General features: G+C 51.7%; 1 long non-coding RNA gene across 1 annotated transcript; it reads right to left on the bottom strand.

The window, feature by feature from the left end:
• Window positions 1-4,663: 4,663 nt before the first annotated feature.
• Window positions 4,664-6,408, bottom strand: LOC136498103 (uncharacterized). Its single transcript, XR_010769517.1, has 2 exons — window positions 5,873-6,408; window positions 4,664-4,914 (listed from the first exon to the last, which is right to left on the bottom strand). It is a non-coding gene; the product is annotated as an uncharacterized lncRNA (long non-coding RNA).
• Between the last annotated feature and the right edge of the window lie 598 nt (window positions 6,409-7,006).

Here is a 7,006-nt window from a genome sequence, read left to right as displayed (position 1 = left end):
TCTGGTTTCTAGCGACAACTCTTAAGGTCCCAGGAGTTTCCAGGGCGCACGTATGTGCCCTAGAAATTCCCGACGAAGATCCGAACCAAGTCACGCCAATCATGGATCTGAGAGGGAGGAAGGTGCTCGAGCCAGGCTCGCGCTGAGTCTGATAAGAGCAATGGAAGGTTGCGGATGATGAGCCGGTCATCGTCGGTGCCGCCTAGCTGACAAGCCAGGCGGTAATCAGTGAGCCAGAGCTCGGGGTTGGTCTCACCGCTATACTTGGTGAGGTTGGCTGGCTGGCGAAACCGGGCTAGAAACTGAGCATTGCGGATGGCTCTACTAAAGACTCGAGGGCCAGGTGGTTCAGGAGAAGGACTACGGTCCTCTCCACTGTTGTAGCGGCCGCCCCGATGTGGATGGTAGCCTCGGGCGGGCCCCTCGCTGTCGTGGCGTTGTCGTCGGCCGACCACCTCGTGGTCACCCTGTGCCTCACGTCGATTATCGAGGTGGTCGTGGACCAGGGGGACCCTTCCAATTGCCGGCACCCGAACGGGTTCAGGACGAACCGAGGCCTCCCTATCCTGCCGATGCGGTGCTGAGGGGAGGTCCGAGACGGCATCGCACCGCCGGGAGGCGGAACTCTCGGCCTGCTGCACCGCGGCGGTCTCGAGGAGATCCCAGAGCTCACCGCGAACCCACCATCCTTCCGTGGTGGAGGGCTCGGGCATCACGCGCACTAGCATTGCCGCAGTCACGACATTCTGGCTAGCGCGATTGAAGATTGGGGGACGATCGTCCCCCTCGTCGTCATTGATGCGATGGTGCACGTCACGAGCCCGTCGCCGGGCTCCTCCGCCGTCACCGCGGCCTTGCTGCTCCTGCTCGAGAGTGCTTCGGAGCTGTTGCAGAAGGAGTCGATCTTGCTCGACCTTGGCTTGAAGCTCGCGGAGTTGTTCCAGGTCCGGGTGCTGGAATTGTCCGAGGGCAAGGTTCTCGTTCCGTGCCGCCGGTGGGACAATACATGAAGGCGTAGCATCGCCCGTTCCCTAATGAAGCGGAGTGTGGTTATCTGCCCCCTCGTCCTCGTCGCCCGTGCTTGGCATCCCAAGCCCGGCGTGGAAGCACTCACGAGTGGGATCGTAAGTACTTTCACCGTCGGAATTGGAGTAGCCAAAGCAATAGTCGCTAGCGGTCAGGAAGTGGCGCATGGTCTCGTGGTCGTGGAGGTCGGAGAAATCCGCTCCAGCCCATGCCTCGTCCTCCTCCGAGGAGTCGGTGTGGGTGTGGGTCGACGCGGTGGTATCAAAGTTGAGAGCGAAGCGCTGGCGGCGCTCTGAGAGATCCGCGTGAGCGGAAGCGTAGGCGTAAGCATAAGATGCGGCGGCATTCCTCAACCCGAAGGGGTATGGAGATAGTGCCGTCGCCGGGCTCTGTTCTGCCGGAGTTAGCTCCTCAAGGATTGGTGGAGCGGAGCTTGATGTCGGGGCGTCGTCAGGTGCCACCGGCGTTTTTTCCTTGTCCATGCTCAGGCTAGACAAATCCCTAACCAGGGACCCTGCGCCAACAGCTGGTCATGGGGTGCCGGCGGAGAGCAGCGAGTCGCCTTGGGTTTGTGTGGCATCAGGATGATCTTGCTCGCGTCGTGCCTGGCGAGCGCGGCGAGAACGACCGCCCGGGCGTCGCCTGCGCCTGGGCAGCCGATGCGTGACGTCGTCATTGGCAGGAGGGGCTCGGGGTGTGAGAAGTACCATGTCGTATTCGTGCCCTAGAGACATGAACTCTAGGCTCCCGAACCACACCACCGTGCCGAGACGCAGCGGTCGTACGGGGTCTGCCATCCGGAACCTGTTGGGATGATGACGCTGACATGCAGAGGCCCCTACCTGGCGCGCCAACTGTCGGTGTTTCGGACCGGAAGGTCCTCAACCAACTAGTGAATTTATCCTACGTGTTCCCGATTCTAGATGGTGATGCAAAGAGACACAAGGATTATACTGGTTCGGGCAATTCGAGCCCTACGTCCAGTCTGGGGGATCGATCTTGTATTTCTTGCACCGAAATGCTTGTAGTAGGGGGATACAAGCTAGGTGAGAGAGGGAGCCAGTCCTAGGTCTCAGCGTGGTGTGATGTGGGCTGCCTGAGTCGTTGCTCTCAGGCGGCAGGGAAATGTGTGTGTTACAGGGTGTTCTTCTTCGTCCCTCCCCCCTAAATGGCCCAAGTCCTCTCCTTTTATAGTTGAAGGGAGGACAAGGACAGTACATGTGCTAACTATACGGCGTCGTGCAAACAGAGGTGGCGCGTCCGAGCCCTGTGGCGGCGTAGTCGTCGGAGTGGTCCGTCCTTGGAGCACTGGGGTGGCGTGCTGGTCACATCCGATCCTGTGCGTCATGGGAGCTCCAGGGCTGCCTCGAAGTGGGTGCGGCGGTCAGCGTGCGAGTCACTGTGGACTGACTGTGCACGAGGCCGAGGCTAGGTCGGTGCCGAGGCTGCACCGCAGGGGGGGTCTCGGCGGACACGAATCCCGAGATAGCCGAGACCTTTGTGCATAGTGCCGAGGCCCTGAGAGAGTGGTTGATTTGGTGCTCTGGCTCGGAGGCGGTGATGACCCGGGCCAGGCCGTCCATGTCGTGTTGTTTTCGAGGCGGGGATCGCGGGGCACAGTGTAGTGCGGGCGCTGATCGTGGGCATAGCGTCAGAATACAGTGACCGGTAATCCCCGCCGTGCCCTGTCTCAGCCGGTATGGCGCCGATGCGACCACATGTCCCGTCGGCCATTCCGCGGTGTCGAGCCGTTGTCCGGCTGAGATTGCGGGAGTGGTTGACGTATTAATGGGACATGACGTGCTGTCGGGAAGACCGGCCGAGGCGGGGGCGACGGGCTATGGATAAGCTGGCCTCGTGCGAGACGGAGAATAAGGCCTCGCGTGAGACGGAGATTGGTCTCCTTGCCGAGGCCTTCCGCAAGAGGTCTCGCGCGAGGCGGAGATTGCGTCTCCTTGCCGTGGCCTTCCGCAAGAGGTCTCGCGCGAGGTGGAGATTGCGTCTCCTTGCCGAGACCTCCCGTGAGAGGCCTGAGGCGATGCAAAGAGCCGGGTGGGCTCGGACGGGGCCGATTATGAGCCCATGGCTTTCCCTCTAACTTTGCCGTTGACAGGATTTTAATGCCTCTTTTGGTGTACGCTCGGGGTACCCCGTTTTATGGTACCCGACACTATTAAACTACAAAACAATTACTTGCAAATTCATTAGTCCAATTTAGTTGTGTTGGTCATCAAACACCAAAATTCAAAGTAAATGGGCCTAGGGTCTATTCTCCTTACATTCATAATGCATAAATATATGTTCTAAAATATGGTCAAAGTTAGAGAAATTTAACTTAGAACATAGCTAAAATGGCATATATAATTTAGAAATGAGGTGAGTAGATCGGGTATTTCTTATTCACATCATCACTCCTCTCGGCTGTGTCCCCATATTGGTAGCTAGGACTTTTTTTACATATAACATTGGTTTCACTTAGGGTCATGGTGGTCCGATATATTGTAGGAATTTTTTCACAAGATGGATATATATGTCCCACACCTACTACTGAAGTGTACCTTACATTGGATAATTTGCATATGTAGAATAAACATATCAACAAATACTAGCTCGTTTTAGTTATTTCTTAGCTAGCTATAGCTTTATTTGAAGATCGCCATATATAGAGAGAGAGTATACTCTGTAGCTGGCTATAGAATAGGTTATTCTGTAGCCAGGCCGTCGGACCGCACCGGGCTCGCACTCAGTTTGAGATCCTGCGCTGGTGGGTTCCCGTAATTGCGTGATGCTGATTTCACGTGCGAGCCAGCCAAGCTCATAAATGGAGCGAGCTAGCCGGAATTAATTGCATAGTTAAATAGTTATGATAATGGAAAAAATTAACCGTCGGTGCTAGCCTCCGTGCTGCACGCTGGGGTACCATATGGTTCTCGTAACTTCATTTTCCTAGTATGGTAACAGGAGGCATACATGCACGTGCTAGTATGGTAATTAGGATGTCGAGTTACTACTTTATCTCCTTGATTTGCTGACGTTCATTTTGGCAACTCTAGTTGTCCCTGCGGTATGCATGAAAAGCTAACAAGGATTACGAGAACACATTCATGCGCATGCAAAGATTACGAGAGTATGTATAATAGTACAAAATATATTCTAGTTACTATAATTAGCACCTAAATGTTCCAGGCACACGCAAATGATCTTGTTACGATAATTCGCACATATTCTGGTTACTCTAGTTATTAACTAGCACGCAAATAATTAGCACGAGGGTTTTATACTGTAAATATTTATGAGAATTTTAAACTGTAAATATTTACGAGAATTTTGTACGGTAAATGTTTACGAGAATTTTATACTGTATAAATATTTACGAGATTTTTATCCTATGAATATCTCGTACTATGAAATTTACGAGAACTTGCACAAAGAATATTTACGAGAACTTTGTACTACAAGTATTTACGAGAATTTTGAACTATGATCAAATTTAATTTACTATAACATCAATAAGCTACGCACGAACCCTCCTCTCCCGAAGCCGAGGAAGACCAAAAATTTCAGCATTGGCCAACATTCATTTACCAAGTCACATTTTTTAAAAATGAAAAGATTAGAGCCATCTTCAACAAGGAGATGAAGCACAGATTTTTTAGTACATAACACGTACACTAATACATTTGTCCACCCAATCAAATTTAAACACAAACAAAAGTACAGGAAAAGAAGAGTAAGCTTCTATATAGTTTTAACACAGATCATCAGGTAAGTTAGTTCGAGCTGTGTGTGGCGCAGGTTCAGCACAGACCACAGAGCTTCTTGATCTTCTTGTCGTGGTTTGTAATGCATTCAGAAGAGCAGCTTTGACCAAACCTGAGGTACCTTTTTCTGCATTAGTAATGAGACACAATTAGAATGAACGAACTAGCTTGCATCTTCCAATTAACAGAATGAAACTAACCCTTGAACAGTGCACAAATGTCATTCCTACGAGCAAAAATGACTTAACAGCAATGATTTGTATGGATGCAAAGATATATTTACGATAATGTTGTGTAGAATACACTAGACAAATGGAATGCATTTACCATAATTTTAGCACAATGTCATGATGAAGTTACCATAAAAAGATGTGGTATGGATATTTTTCCTAACACAAGCAGATACTATATCATTGCAAAAAAAAGAATGGTAATTGCTCCCACTATTGAGGTTCACAACAATTATCGTCAATCTGGCCCGAAAATTATGAATCAAATTGTATAGCGAGACACTGGTACAGACCAAAAGCAAATTGACTCCTGTTAGATTGATCTCCCAGCCAATAAGCCCAATGGCCTATTGGGCCTTGGTCACGCGCTCTGATCGGGAGCGCCCAACCCTACATGGTTGGTGGGCCCCCGTCGCACTGCGCTATATAAAGTGGTGGGGGCCGGCGGCTCAAGGTACGAGGTTCACCGTGAGCCAATCCGCCCCACCAACAAACCCTAAGTCCGATCTAGCAAGGGTGCGCAGCCAGCGACGGGAAGACGCCACCGTCATCACCGTCGGCTTCACTGCACCTCACCGCGTCGCCAGACTTCACCGACTCTTCCCCGACCGTCGCTGTCCGTGCGCAGCCTACACCAGCGAACCCGATGGAGGCCACTGGATTTTCCACCCCTGCGGTCTCAGGTTCGGTACCTTTTCCCCTTCTCTCGCTGTCTCTCTCTAGACTGTTCTAGATGTATTAGGATCTACCATTTTACATGTTATACCGAATAGAACAGTCAAAGGCTAGATCTATGATCCTACAGTTTTAACAACTCCATGCTTATAATGGGATGCGGATTTGTGCGGGGCTCACCTCGAGATACTGTCACCGCCGGAGATGTGACGGGTGCCGGGCCGCTCCCTCCTGATGAACGAGCGCCGCCGTGAGGGCCATATGCAAGGGGCGAGTCGCACGGCCGCCGGACGACAAGGGGAAGCTGCGCGCCACCGGTCGGGGAAGGGGCTGGGCCACGCCGCGCCGCCGTCGAACGCCAGGGAAGGAGTGGACGCCGTCGCCATGGCGGCCGGCGGCCGCACAATAATGCGACTCGATTCAATCCACCATGTGTGCGCCCGGTTGAAACTCATGAATCTCTATGAACGTGCTGGGTAGCCGGCTACGTAGCATCGATCGAGGCTTGGACCGATGGCCGTCGGCGGCAGAATCTGGAGGCCGGGTCCGGGTGCCCGGCAACGGGTCTCATGAGGCGGTGGTAGTGCGATGTTTCTTGCAGGTGCTCTTGTGGCCGGTACAAGGAAGGGAAAATATCAGGGGATTGAATCAGTCCAAGGGGACCACCAAAGCAACACGCGCGTGACCTGCGGGGATGAATGGACGGGGCGGGGGATTGAGTCAATGCATGCATGCATTAGTCCGACGGGACCACCATTCCAAATCCACGCGCGGGGCTTGGGTGACCACCGTGCGCGAGACGCTCGGGCTCGGCAGTTTCCGGTCCGGCTACAAAATGAATTATTCTGCAGTCAGCTACGGACTAATAGTTATATATATATATATATATATATATATATATATATATATATATATATATATATATATATATATATATATATGATGGAGCAATAGTGTGATATATGCTTAGCAAAACGTCGTTTGATCTATTAGTCAACATACTCTACAGATAGACATGATTACATCATCTTGCATATATATGGTCACCCTGCAAATGCGTACACACCAGTTGCGTGATATTAGAGTCTTCCCTACCCTACCCAGAAGCTATGATCTGTACGTACTCGTCAAAAGCTAGGGGAAAAAACGCCCAAAAACCTGCTAGTGCTGAGTGTCAGGATCGGAGTGATGATTTGACTGTTGTCCTATTGCATGGATCGCAGGGTTAACGGTGTTGCAATGCAAGAAGTACTTGGCTCTGCCTTACAAAGTATGTACCGTGCAGCACTATTCGTTACTGTAGTGTATTGTAGC

The sequence above is a fragment of the Miscanthus floridulus genome, chromosome 1, assembly GCF_019320115.1.
Source record: "Miscanthus floridulus cultivar M001 chromosome 1, ASM1932011v1, whole genome shotgun sequence".
NCBI lineage: Eukaryota > Viridiplantae > Streptophyta > Magnoliopsida > Poales > Poaceae > Miscanthus > Miscanthus floridulus.
The sequence above is the reverse complement of the archived record's forward strand: the minus strand, read 5'-3'. Positions and strand labels throughout refer to the sequence as shown.